Genomic DNA, 15,124 nt, shown 5'->3' with positions numbered 1-15,124 from the left:
CACTCACAGAAAATAAGAAGTTCTTTATAAAGTAAAACATAAAAACAGTAAAGTATAAAACCTATGTGCTAATTGCTATTGAGAAAAATGAAATAGGGAAGAGGTTGGAGTACGCTGAGAGCAAGGAAATTTTCTGATTTTAAATAGACAGGGAAGGTTTAGTGAAGCAGATGATATAAGAATAAAGCTCTGAAGGTGGGGGACAGTGAGCCATTCAGGATATCTAGGGGGAAAGTTTGCAGGGTAGAGGCGACGAAGGCCCAAGAAGGAAGTGTGACTGGCATGACTGATGAGCAGACACGAGGTCACTGGATTTAGCGACATGGAAGCCACTGGTGACCTTGACAGGAGCATTCCGAGGAGATTGGTCTGAGCAAAACCCTGATCAGAGGGAGCTAGAGAGAGAGAGACGGGGGAGAAAAACTAGAGACTACGTACTTAGGTAACTCTTTGGAGGAAGGAACAGAGGCAGGCAGAAGTGAGGTTAAGAAAAGCTTTTCAGATGAACATAGAGGGGAAGAAAACCAAAAACAAAACTGGCGATGCAGGAGAGAAAGTGGAGAATTCCAGAGCAAAATCCTTGAGTAGTGGGAGGGGCAGGGTTCACAAGTATGGATAGAATATAAAATGTGTGGATAGAATATAAAATATGTGCTTGCTTATTGATGGGGAGAGTGATGGAGGCCAAGTAGGGCAGTTCAGAGATTTAATTAGAGTTTTGTAGGGACCAAATCATGAAGGGTCTTCCATGCCAGGCTCAGAGGTTTGGACTTTTGAAAATGGGTGTCTTTAAAAAATTTTAGGGACAGGAATGAAATGTTGGAATGAGCTTCACCATGAAGGTGAGACTTGCGCTGAGCTTTGAGGCATTTATGGGGTTGGAAAAAGGAGACGGTAAAAGAGAGAAAACATTCTAAACAAAAAGGTCAACACGCCACAATTTCATGAATTTACTAGTGATAAGCTGGAATGAGAATGAGTTTGGTGTATGGGAAACCAGTAGATAACGGGTCCTTCTGGGGAAAGACTAGAAAATAGGAATTAGCTTACTAGGTCCTGACTCTACCACATACTATCTCTGTAACATTGGGCATGATACCTAATTTCTCTTAATCTATTTACTCCTTATAAAAACTAGGGATACTAACAGTACCTCCCTCATAAGGAGAATTACATCAAAAAATTTGGATGAAGTATTAGCTTTGTGCCTGGCACACAGTAAATTTTCACAAAATGTTAGCTGTTACTATATGTAGTATCTTGGGAGCTGGGAGGGTATAGGAGAGATTGGCCCCAGGTTTACGGATTGTTATAGAAGGAAATGTGATTGAAAGCACTATGATTTCAGGAGGCTGATTATATTACATGAATCTAAATACTGATCCCTAATATCCAAATTCATAATCTAAAAGGCCAAAGCTTATAACAGAGTTTATGTAGATTAACCCTTGTGATAATACAAAGGTCAAAACAGCTCTAATAAAATTAATAATTAGGATGTTTAAGCTTTGGAAATGGAAGGATATCTGAATGGCTCTTAAACCTTAAAAGAAAGGTGTCATTTTAAATAAACATAATGCCTATCTCCTTCTGCCATATTTTCATTTTTTATGAATTCAAATAGGCTAGCAACAAAATTCAGTGCTTCAGAAGAAGGTTTGATTGATGGTCACTTCTGTGTAATGAGAGTTATTTGAATGTGACAGCAGGCATCAACATATTGAAGAATTCAGCCAGAAGGACATGCATTATACTATAGCCTGCCTCACAAGGGGTCTTCACATTTACCAGAAACCCAAATGATAAACAGATTCTTATCTCACTTATCACAAGAATAAATTTCTACCTATGTGTTTCTTAATTTTATCTTAAAATTACTTTTCTTTAAAGTTAATATGTGCTTAATGAATCAAATTGGATAGAGTTCTAGTTTGAGTTTTCCAGCTCAGTCGCAATAAATACCTTGCTTTTCTCTGAGAAACAGCATCAGTTATCACTCAGTTCTGTTTTATGCATTAAAGATCACAGCAGGTAGGTTTTTAAAAGGTAATCATAAGGTTCTACTCTGTTTGGGGCTACTCAGCTAATATCTGCAACTAGAAGTGGGAAAAGACACTGATTTGGTTTTACGATAACAGATTTAACTCTCAGCATTAAGAATTTTTGTCAAAGGGGATGCTTAATTGTAGTAAATTCATGAAATCTCATTCTTTGATCACAAAAAACTACAGGAAGTAGGAACAAAACAATCACAAGGGGCTACCATAGGAACAACTAGATAGTAGTTATCAGGCAGATATCAGCTTTTGTGTTCAGTTCTCCAAATATTGGCTATTCCAAAATGTTCAAGAGTGAATACAACAGCTTTAATCAAGTTTGCCTGGCACATTTTGTTGCCAAGTTGACAGGCTCCCAGGTAAAAAGGACACAACTTCTGAAAATGTATGGTTGTGTTGAGAGGATTCAATTTAAGTGAATGCAAGCCTACCAGATTACTGTGCATAACAAGTAATTTAAATATAATTTCTTCATTAATTGGTCTTAATGTAGTAGATAAAATGGCTCAATAAATAGATTATATTGAAGAACAAGTCTCCTAGTGGCAAATAAGGCTATGAGAACATCCTTAAAATACAAAGATGTGATAAAAGAAATTTTTGGTGAAATTTAGAAAGTAGAGATAGAGTAGCCAGTTGAACACAACTTGCAGTCAAGATGGTGTGGTGGACCTGCCGAGGTTTGCATGATGGACATCTAGGGTTTGGTTCTTCTCGGTATCTGTATTCTTTTCTTTTGATAAGAGAAGCTGGGTTTTCCTTTGGGGAATTGTCTCTGTCCCATCGCACACTGTCACATAATCTTGGTATCAGTGTGACTGAAGAGAAAGATCAAGGGACACAAGCCAGAAGACTGAGGTCCATGGCCAGGCTCTGTCCCAGTGTAACTCTGAGCAAGTCATTTAACCTTTAGGAAAGTTTTGTTTTTTCATTTTTAGACAAAAACCAATACTAGTATTAATACAAATACATCACAGGGTTATTTTGAGGATTACGTAAGTAATACATGAGAAAACATTGCTGCACAGATATTAAAAATACCCAGGGGACGCTTGCTAACGTAGCCCAGTATGACCGACGCTGATTGGTGAGCTTACTACAGGGTAAAAACAGGAAGGCAACAATAAATGAACTGGAGGAGCTTCAAGATGGCGGAAGAGTAAGACATCACCTTCCTCCCCACAAATACATCAGAAATACATCTACATGTGGAACAGCTCCTACAGAACACCTACTGAACAATGGCAGAAGACCTCAGACCTCCCAAAAGGCAAGAAACTCCCCACGCACCTGGGTAGGGCAAAAGAAAAAACAGAGACAAAAGAATAGGGACAGGACCTGCACCAGTGGGAGGGAGCCGTGAAAGAGGAAAGATTTCCACACACTAGGAAGCCCCTTCGGGGGCGGAGACTGCGGGTGGTGGAGGGGGGAAGTTCGGAGCCACAGAGGAGAGCGCAGCCACAGGGGTGTGGAGGGCAAAGCGGAGAGATTCCCGCACAGAGGATCGGTGCCGATCAGCACTCACCAGCCCGAGAGGCCTCTCTGCTCACCCACCAGGGCGGGCGGGGGCTGGGAGCTGAGGCTCAGGCTTCGGTCGGATCCCAGGGAGAGGACTGGGGATGGCGGTGTGAACACAGCCTGCAGGGGGTTAGTACGCCACGGCTAGCCGGGAGGGAGTCCAGGGAAAAGTCTGGAGCTGCCGAAGAGGCAAGAGACTTTTTCTTACCTCTTTGTTTCCTGGTGCGCGAGGAGAGGGGATTCAGAGCGCTGCTTAAAGGAGCTCCAGAGACGGGCGCGAGCCGCGACTAAAAGCGCGGACCCCAGAGACGGGCGTGGGATGCTAAGGCTGCTGCTGCCGCCACCAAGAAGCCTGTGTGGGAGCACAGGTCACTCTCCACACCTCCCTTCTAGGTAGCCTGTGCAGCCCGCCACTGCCAGGGTCCTGGGATCCAGGGACAACTTCCCCGGGAGAACGCATGGCGCGCCTCAGGCTGGTGCAACGTCACGCCGCCGCAGGCTCGCCCCGCACAACGTGCCCCTCCCTCCCCACAGCCTGAGTGAGCCAGAGCCGCCAAATCAGTGGCTCCTTTAACCCCGTCCTGTCTGAGCGAAGAACAGACGCCCTCAGGCGACCTACAGGCAGAAGCAGGACCAAACCCAAAGCTAAACCCCTGGAGCTGTGCGAACAAAGAAGAGAAAGGGAAATCTCTCCCAGCAGCCTCAGGAGCCACGGATTAAATCCCCACAATCAACTTGATGCACGCTGCATCTGTGGAATACCTGAACAGACAACGAATCATCCCAAATTGAGGAGGTGGACTTTGGGACCAATGATATATATATATTTTTCCCTTCTTCACTTTTTGTTAGTGTGTATGTATATGCTTCTGTGTGTGATCTTTTTCTGTATAGTTTTGCTTTCACCATTTGTCCTAGGGTTCTGTCTGTCCGTTTTTTTTAAATTACTTTCAATTTTTTTTAATATTTTTTTATTATAATAACATTTTATTTTATTTTATTTTATCTTCTTTCTTTCTTTCTTTCATCTCCCTTTTTTTCTGAGCCATGGGGATGACAGGCTCTTGGTGCTCCAGCCAGGCACCAGGGCTGTGCCTCTGAGGTGGGAGAGCCAAGTTCAGAACACTGGTCCATAAGAGACTTCCCAGCTCCACATAATATCAAACAGCGAAAATCTCCCAGAGATATCCATCTCAATGCCAAGACCCAGCTTTACACAACGACCGGCAAGCTACAGTGCTGGACACCCTATGCAAAACAACTAGCAAGACAGGAACACAGCCCCATCCATTAGCAGAGAGGCTGCCTAAAATCATAATAAGGCCACAGACATGCCAAAACACACCACCAGACGTGGACTTCCCCACCATAAAGACAAGATCCAGCCTCATCCACCAGAACACAGGCACTAGTCCCCTCCACCAGGAAGCCTACACAACCCACTGAACAAACCTTAGCCACTGGGGGAAGACACCAAAAACAATGGGAACTATGAACCTGCAGCCTGCAAAAAGGAGACCCAAAGCACAGTAAGTTAGGCAAAATGAGAAGAAAGAAAAACACATAGCAGATGAAGGAGCAAGGCAAAAACCCACCAGACCTAAAAAATGAAGAGGAAATAGGCAGTCAACCTGAAAAAGAATTCAGAATAATGATAGTAAAGATGATACAAAATCTTGAAAATAGAATACAGAAAATACAAGAAACGTTTAACAAGGACCTAGAAGACCTAAAGAGAAAACAAACAGTGATGACCAACACAATAAATGAAATTAAAAATTCTATAGAAGGGATCAACAGCAGAATAACTGAGGCAGGAGAATGGATAAGTGACCTGGAAGATAAAATAGTGGAAATAACCACTGCAGAGCAGAATAAAGAAAAAAGAATTCAGGACAATCTCAGAGACCTCTGGGACATTAAACACACCAACATTTGAGTTATAGGGGTCCCAGAAGAAGAAGAGAAAAAGAAAGGGACTGAGAAAATATTAGAAGAGATTATAGTTGAAAACTCCCCTAATATGGGAAAGGAAATAGTTACTCAAGTCCAGGAAGCACAGAGAGTCCCATACAGGATAAATCCAAGGAGAAACACGCCAAGACACATATTAATCAAACTATCAAAAAGTAAATATAAAGAAAAAATATTAAAAGCAGAAAGGGAAAACCAACAAATAACACACAAGGGAATCCCCACAAGGTTAACAGCTGATCTTTCAGCAGAAACTCTGCAAGCCAGAAGGGAGTGGCAGGACATATTTAAACTGATGAAAGAGAAAAACCTGCAACCAAGATTTCTCTACCCAGCAAGGATCTCACTCAGATTTGGAGAAATTAAAACCTTCACAGATAAGCAAAAGCTAAGAGAATTCAGCACCACCAAACCAGCTTTACAACAAATGCTAAAGGAACTTCTCTAGGCAGGAAACACAGAAGGAAAAGACCTACAATAACAAACCCAAAACAATTAAGAAAATGGTAATAGGAACGTACATATTGATAATTACTTTAATGTAAATGGATTAAATGGTCCAACCAAAAGAAACAGACTAGCTGAATGGATACAAAAACAACACCTGCATATATGGTGTCTACAAGAGATCAACTTCAGACTTAGGGACACATACAGACTGAAAGTGAGGGGATGGAAAAAGATATTCCATGCAGATGGAAATCAAAAGAAAGTTGGGGTAGCAATTCTCATATCAGACAAAATAGACTTTAAAATAAAGACTATTACAAGAGCCAAAGAAGGACACTACATAATGATGAAGGGATTGATCCAAGAAGAAGATATAACAATTGTAAATATTTATGCACCCACCATAGGAACATCTCAATACATAAGGCAAATACTAACAGCCATAAAAGGGGAAATCGACAGTAACACATTAAGTAGGGGACTTTAACACCCCACTTTCACCAATGGACAGATAATCCAAAATGAAAATAAATAAGGAAACACAAGCTTTAAATGATACATTAAACGAGATGGACTTAAGTGATATTTGTAGGACATTCCATCCCAAAACAACAGAATACACTTTCTTCTCAAGTGCTCGTGGAATATTCTCCAGGATGGATCATATCTTGGGTCACAAATCAAGCCTTGGGAAAATTAAGAAAATTGAAATTGTATCAAGTATCTTTTCCGACCACGCTATGAGACTAGATATCAATTACAGGAAAAAAATCTGTAAAAAATACAAACACATGGAGGCTAAACAATACACTACTTAATAACCAAGAGATCACTGAAGAAATCAAAGAGGAAATCAAAAAATACCAAGAAACAGATGACAATCAAAACCTGACGACCCAAAAACCTATGGGATGCAGTAAAAGCAGTTCTAACAGGGAAGTTTATAGCAATACAATCCTACCTTAAGGAACAAGAAACATCTCAAATAAACAACCTAACCTAACCTCTAAAGCAATTAGAGAAAAAAGAACAAAAAACACCCAAATTTAGCATAAGGAATCATAAAGATCAGATCAGAAATAAATGAAAATGAAATGAAGGAAATGATAGCAAAGATCAATAAAAATAAAAGCTGGTTCTTTGAGAATATAAACAAAATTGATAAACCATTAGCCAGACTCACCAAGAAAATAGGGAGAAGACTCAAATCAACAGAATTAGAAATGAAAAAGGAGATGTAACAACTGACACTGCAGAAATACAAAGGATCATGAGAGATTACTACAAGCAATTCTATGCCAATAAAATGGACAACCTGGAAGAAATGGACAAATTCTTAGAAATGCACAACCTTCCGAGACTGAACCAGGAAGAAATACAAAATATGAACAGACCAATCACAAGCACTAAAATTGAAACTGTGATTAAAAATCTTCCAACAGGGGCTTCCCTGGTGGTGCAGTGGTTGAGAGTCCGCCTGCCGATGCAGGGGACACGGGTTCGTGCCCTGGTCCAGGAAGATCCCACATGCCGCGGAGTGGCTAGTCCCGTGAGCTATGGCTGCTGAGCCTGCACGTTTGGACCCTGTGCTCCACAACGGGAGAGGCCACAGCAATGAGAGGCCGGTATACTGCAAAAAAATATATATATATATCTTCCAACAAACAAAAGCCCAGGACCAGATGGCTTCACAGGCGAATTTTATCAAACATTTAGAGAAGAGGTAACACCTATCCTTCTCAAAGTCTTCCAAAATATAGCAGACCCATTCTATGAGGCCAAACCCATTCTATGAGGCCACCATCACCCTGATACCAAAACCAGAAAAAGATGTCACAAAGAAAGAAAACTACAGGCCAGTATCAGTGATGAACATAGGTGCAAAAATCCTCAACAAAATACTAGCAAACAGTATTCAGCAGCACATTATAAGGATCATACACCATGATCAAGTGGGGTTTATCCCAGGAATGCAAGAATTCTTCAATATACACAAAACAAACAATGTGATACACTGTATTAAATTGAAGGAGAAAAACCATATGATCATCTCAATAGATGCAGAGAAAGCTTTTGACAAAATTCAACACCCATTTATGATAAAAACCCTCCAGAAAGTAGGCATAGAGGGAACTTTCCTCAACATAATAAAGGCCATATATGACAAAACCACAGCCAACATCATCCTCAATGGTGAAAAACTGAAACCATTTCCTCTAAAATCAGGAATAAGACAAGGTTGCCCACTTTCACCACTATTATTTAGCATAGTTTTGGACGTTTTAGCCACAGCAATCAGAGAAGAAAAAGAAATAAAAGAATCCAAATCAGAAAACAAGAAGTAAAGCTGTCACTGTTTGCAGATAACATGATACTGTACATAGAGAATCCTAAAGATGCTACCAGAAAACCACTAGAGCTAATCAATGAATTTGGTAAAGTAGCAGGATACAAAATTAATGCACAGAAATCTCTTGCATTTCTGTACACTAATGATGAAAAATCTGAAAGTGAAATTAAGAAAACACTCCCTTTTGCCATTGCAACAAAAACAATAAAATATCTAGGAATAAACCTACCTAAGGAGACAAAAGACCTGTATGCAGAAAATTATAAGACACTGATGAAAGAAATTAAAGATGATACCAACAGATGGAGAGATATACCATGTACTTGCATTGGAAGAACCAACATTGTGAAAATGACTCTACTGCCCAAAGCAATCTACAGATTCAATGCAATCCCTATCAAACTACCACTGGCATTTTTCACAGAACTAGAACAAAAAACTTCACAATTTGTACGGAAACACAAAATAACCCGAATAGCCAAAGCAATCTTGAGAAAGATAAATGGAGCTGGAGGAATCAGGCTCCCGGACTTCCGACTATACTACAAAGCTACAGTAATCAAGACAGTATGGTACTGGCACCAAAACAGAAATATATATCAATGGAACGGGATAGAAAGCCCAGAGATAAACCCAGGCACGTATGGTCACCTTATGTTTGATAAAGGAGGCAAGAATATACAGTGGAGAAAAGACAGCCTCTTCAACAAGTGGTGCTAGGAAAACTGGACAAGTATATGTAAAAGTATGAAATTAGAACACTCCCTAACACCATACACAAAAATAAACTCAAAATAGATTAAAGACCTAAATATAAGACCAGACACTATCAAAGTCTTAGAGGAAAACATACGCAGAACACTCTATGACATAAATCACAGCAAGATCCTTTTTGACCCACCTCCTAGAGAAATGGGAATAAAAACAAAAATAAACAAATGGGATCTAATGAAACTTAAAAGCTTTTGCTCAGCAAAGGAAACCATAAACAAGACCAAAAGACAACCCTCAGAATGGGAGAAAATATTTGCCTATGAAGCAACTGACAAAGGATTAACCTCCAATATTTACAAGCAGCTCAATATCAAAAAAACAAACAACCCAATCCAAAAATGGGCAGAAGACCTAAATCGACATTTCTCCAAAGAAGATATACAGATTGCCAACAAATACATGAAAGAATGCTTGACATCATTAATCATTTGAGAAATGCAAATCAAAACTACAGTGAGATATCATCTCACACTGGTCAGAATGGCCATCATCAAAAAATCTACAAACAGTAAATGCTGGAGAGGGTGTGGAGAAAAGGGAACCCTCTTGCACTGTTGGTGGGAATGTAAATGGATACAGCCACTATGGAGAACAGTATGGAGTTTCCTTAATAAACTAAAAATAGAACTACCATCTGACCCAGCAATCCCACTACTGGGCATATACCCTGAGGAAACCATAATTCAAAAAGAGACATGTATGAAAATGTTCATTGCAGCTCTATTTACAATATCCAGGACATGGAAGCAACCTAAGTGTCCATCAGCAGATGAATGGATAAAGAAGATGTGGCACATATATACAATGGAATATTACTCAGCCATAAAAAGAAACGAAATTGAGTTATGTGTAGTGAAGTGGACGGTCCTAGAGTCTGTCATACAGAGTGAAGTAAGTCTGAAAGAGAAAAACAAATACCATATGCTAACACATATATATGGAATCTAAGGAAAAAAAAAAAAGGTCATGAAGAACCTAGGGGCAAGATGGGAATAAAGACACAGACCTACTAGAGAATGGACTTGAGGATATGGGGAGGGGGCAGGGTAAGCTGTGACACAGTGAGAGAGTGGCATGGACATATATACACTACCAAATGTAAAATAGATAGCTAGTGGGAAGCAGCTGCATAGCACAGGGAAATCAGCTTGGTGCTTTGTGACCACCTAGAGGGGTGGGATAGGGAGGGTGGGAGGGAGGGAGACGCAAGAGGGAAGAGATATGGGAACATATGTATTTGTATAACTGATTCACTTTGTTATAAGTCAGAGACTAACACACCACTGTAAAGCAGTTATACTCCAATAAAGATGTTAAAAAAAAAAAACCAGTAAATGAATTGTATGGTATGTACATGATACCTTAATTGATTGTTGTAAACAATGACGGCAGCTTATTTTCATCAGGGAGTGGCCTTTTCATTATTGACATGAGGATAATAAATGTATCTCATATAAAGTGAGGGATTAGATTAATGCCCATTTGACATACCCTGTGAGCCAGGCTGACATGAGGGAGACATTGGATATATTAGCTTTGGCTTCCTGGGAAAGGAGTGCAGCCTGGTGAGATGGTTGGGCAGAGAGCCCCAGGCCTGCCCACCATTCACATCTAGCGAGCACTACCATGGAGAGCATCTCTTGGAGTTATTTATACCATCAAGGCTAATTCTGTTTTCCTTTTGTAAATGCGATAGAACCACTTGCCCACAACATGTTTACCTCAGGATTGTACAGTGCCCTAGCGACAGTAGAAATACAGTTTATTTTACGTTCATTTTTTCCTTTACACATTGTACACACAAAAGAAATGGTACAGAATTCAGAGGTAATGGGGAACGAAAAGCACTTAATGTGTTAATTTAAGGAGTGTAGTAAACTTCATGCAGATTTAAATTTCCCAACAGCTTGCAGATGGGTTACTCAAGTATTCAAAAAAACAGAAGTTTCTGGAGGTATATTAGTCATAAAGACCACAGAATGCAGCTTATTATGTTTGTTTTCTTTTACAGTCTGTCTCACCCTGAGTCATATAGTCTAACAGGGTGGTACATGGGTACCTGACTGCATCCAAGAATGTCTGTGGAAGCTGAGCCCCTCCACAGTGGAATAAGAATAGAACTCTGAAGTAAAACCAGCCTGGGCTGAAATACCAGTTCACCTCTTCTCAGCTAGGGTGGCCCATTGACCTTGGGGCATTTATTTCTATTTTCTGAGCCTCAGTTTCTTCATCTATAAACTGAGGGACTGACAATGCCCTCACAGTGCAGTGGTAAAGATAACATGGGAAATGTATGCAGAGGGCTTAGGTCCAGTGTAGGGCATTTTATTGTGTATTAAATAATTACAATTATTAGCCTTCTCAATAGAGTGTGAGGGAGTGAAAAAGTCCCACATTCTAAAAGGTATTTCACCTGCCAAGTCAGAGTGTCCCCCCGAGGGAGGAGGGATTCCAAAAACAAAAAAAACAGGTAGCCAGGGTATCTCATCTCCTTGAAATCAGTCTAATCCTTCGGCTTGTAGCTTCTACTCAGGAATAGCTTAATCCCTGGGAAAAATTTTTGTGTACTTTTCACTAAAAGTACAGATATACCTTCTGTCCAAATTATTATTGTCCAACTTATTTTTCTTCTTTCAAAATTTTTGTTATAGATAACAATTTTAAGTGTAAAGGAGTTTGAAACAATAACATTGCCAAAAATTTGCCACTTGAAAAGTTTTGCTAAAACTAGTATGCTTCTAAGGATTCTTCAATATATGCAAATCCACCGATGTGATACACCATATTAACAAACGGAAGGATAAAAGCCATATGATAATCTCAAAAGATGCAGAAAAAGCTTTCCACAAAATTCAACACCCATTTATGATAAAAACTCTCCAGGAAGTAGGCATAGAGGGAACTTAACATAATAAAGGTCATATATGACAAACTCACAGCCAGCATCATTCTCAATGGTGAAAAACTGAAACCATTTCCTCTAAAATCAGGAAGAAGACAAAGATGCCCACTCTCACCACTATTATTCAACATAGTTTTGGAAGTTTTAACCACAGCAATCAGAGAAGAATAAGAAATAAAAGGAATCCAAATCGGAAAAGAAGAAATACAGCTGTCACTGTTTGAAGATGATATGATACTAACTATACACAGAGAATCCTAAAGATGCTACCAGAAAACTACTAGAGCTCATCAATGAATTTGGTACAGTAGCAGGATACAAAATTAATGCACAGAAATCTCTTGCATTCCTATACACTAATGAAAAATGTGAAAGAGATATTAAGGAAACACTCCTATTTACCATTGCAACAAGAAGAATAAAATACCTAGGAATAAACCTACCTAGGGAGACAAAACACCTGTATGCAGAGAACTGTAAGACACTGATGAAAGAAATTAAAGATGATACAAACAGATGGAGAGATATACCATGTTCCTGGATTGGAAGAATCAACATTGTGAAAATGACTCTACTACCCAAAGCAATCTACAGATTCAGTGCAATCCCTATCAAACCACCAATGGCATTTTTCACAGAACTAGAACAAAAAATTTCATAATTTGTATGGAAACACAAAAGACCCCGAATAGCCAAAGCAATCTTGAGATAGAAAAATGGAGCTGGAGGAATCAGGCTCCCTGACTTCAGACTATATTACAAAGCTACAGTAATCAAGACAGTATGGTACTGACACAAAAACAGAAATATAGATCAATGAAACAGGATAGAAAGCCCAGAGATAAACCCAGGCACATATGGTCACCTTATGTTTGATAAAGGAGGCAAGAATATACAATGGAGAAAAGACAGCCTCTTCAATAAGTGGTGCTGGGAAAACTGGACAGCTACACGTAAAAGAATGAAATTAGAACACTCCCTAACACCATACACAAAAATAAGCTCAAAATGGATTAAAGACCTAAATGTAAGGCCAGACACTATCAAACTCTTAGAGGAAAACAAAGGAAGAACACTGTATGACATAAATCACAGCAAGATCCTTTTTGACCCACCTCCTAGAGAAATGGAAATTAAAAAAAATAAACAAATGAAACCTAATGAAACTTAAAAGCTTTTGCACAGCAAAGGAAACCATAAACAAGATGAAAAGACAGCCCTCAGAATGGGAGAACATATTTGCAAACAAATCAACGGACAAAGGATTAATCTCCAAAATATACAAGCAGCTCATGCAGCTCAATATTAAAGAAACAAACAATCCAGTCCAAAAATGGGCAGAAGACCTAAATAGACATTTCTCCAAAGAAGATATACAGATTGCCAACAAACATGTGAAAGGATGCTCAACATCACTAATCATTAGAGAAATGCAAATCAAAACTACAATGAGGTATCACCTCATACCAGTCAGAATGGCCATCATCAAAAAAATCTACAAACAATAAATGCTGGAGAGGGTGTGGAGAAAAGGAAACCCTCTTGCACTGTTTGTGGGAATGTAAATGGATACAGCCACTATGGAGAACAGTATGAAGGTTCATTAAAAAACTAAAAATAGAACTACTGTATGACCCAGCAATCCCACTACTGGGCATATACACTGAGAAAACCATAATTCAAAAAGAGTCATGTACCACAATGTTCATTGTAGCTCTGTTTACAATAGCCAGGACATGGAAGCAACCTAAGTGTCCATCAACAGATGAATGGATAAAGAAGATGTGGCACATATATACAATGAAATATTACTCAGCCATAAAAAGAAACAAAATTGAGTTATTTGTAATGAGGTAGATGGACCTAGAGTCTGTCATACAGAGTGAAGTAAGTCAGAAAGAGAAAAACAAATACCGTATGCTAACACATAAATATGGAATCAAAAGGTGGAATCTTTTGATATATATATGAATCTTTTGATATATATGGAATCTTAAGAAAAAATCGTTCTGATGAACGTAGGGGCAAGACCGGAATAAAGATACAGACATAGAGAATGGACTTGAGGACACAGGGAGGGGGGAATGGTAAGCTGGTACGAAATGAGAGAATAGCATTGACATATATACACTACCAAATGTAAAATAGATAGCTAGTAGGAAGCAGCTGCATCGTACGGGAAGATCAGCTTGGTGCTTTGTGACCACCTAGAGGGGTGGGATCGGGAGGGTGGGAGGGAGACACAAGAGGGAGGGGATATGGGGATATATGTATACATATAGCTGATTCGCTTTGTTATACAGCAGAAACTAACACAACATTGTAAAGCAATTATACTCCAATAAAAATGTTAAAAAAAAAAAAAACTAGTATACTTCTTCCCACATGGCAACATGTTACTTTTTCTTAAAGCGTAAGTATTTCCCAATCACTGCCTTCAAAATAAAACCGAGAACCTGACGACGGTGTTATGCAAGTTCTTTCATGATCTGTGTCCAGCTTCGATGCTAGACCATACAAAGCATTTCTCCAGTCCTGACAGCCTGTATATCTGTAGTTTCTCAGACGCATCCTGGTCTTTCAAGTAATCCCTGTCTTTTCATATACTTTTCCTTCTGGCCATTTTTCCCTCCCGCACCTCATCTGGCTAGCCAGTTACAGCCTATCCTTCTAGATTCATCTCAAGCACACCTTCCCAGTAAAGTGCGTTCTACATGTCCCCATCCACCACGTCTTGCTGAATTTCTGGCTCTTCCTTTGTTTAGTTAAAGCATCCCCTGCAGACCTGCACTATGAAGCTTATTCTGTGTTAGATTTGCCTATTTTCCTTTTTCTCCGCAGCTTGTTCGTTCATGCCTGGAAAACAGGTGTGTGTCTTTATCTCCCCGCAAGGCCAGGCACACAGTGCAACTCAGTAATTATTCACGTTTGGCCCTGTGGCTTATGTCCAAAGCAAAGCTGTTGCAGGCAAGATTAACACTAAGAAATGCCAGAGTAACTGAATAATCGCATATAGCAGATTATTATATCCACAGCAGAAGAGGTTATTTTAAGAACTACTGCTTTTGTGTCTGAGTAAAGATGGAGTATCAAACGTAA

This window comes from Grampus griseus (genome assembly GCF_964374135.1).
Source record: "Grampus griseus genome assembly, chromosome: 4".
NCBI classification, from domain to species: domain Eukaryota; kingdom Metazoa; phylum Chordata; class Mammalia; order Artiodactyla; family Delphinidae; genus Grampus; species Grampus griseus.
This window is presented reverse-complemented; position numbering follows the sequence as displayed.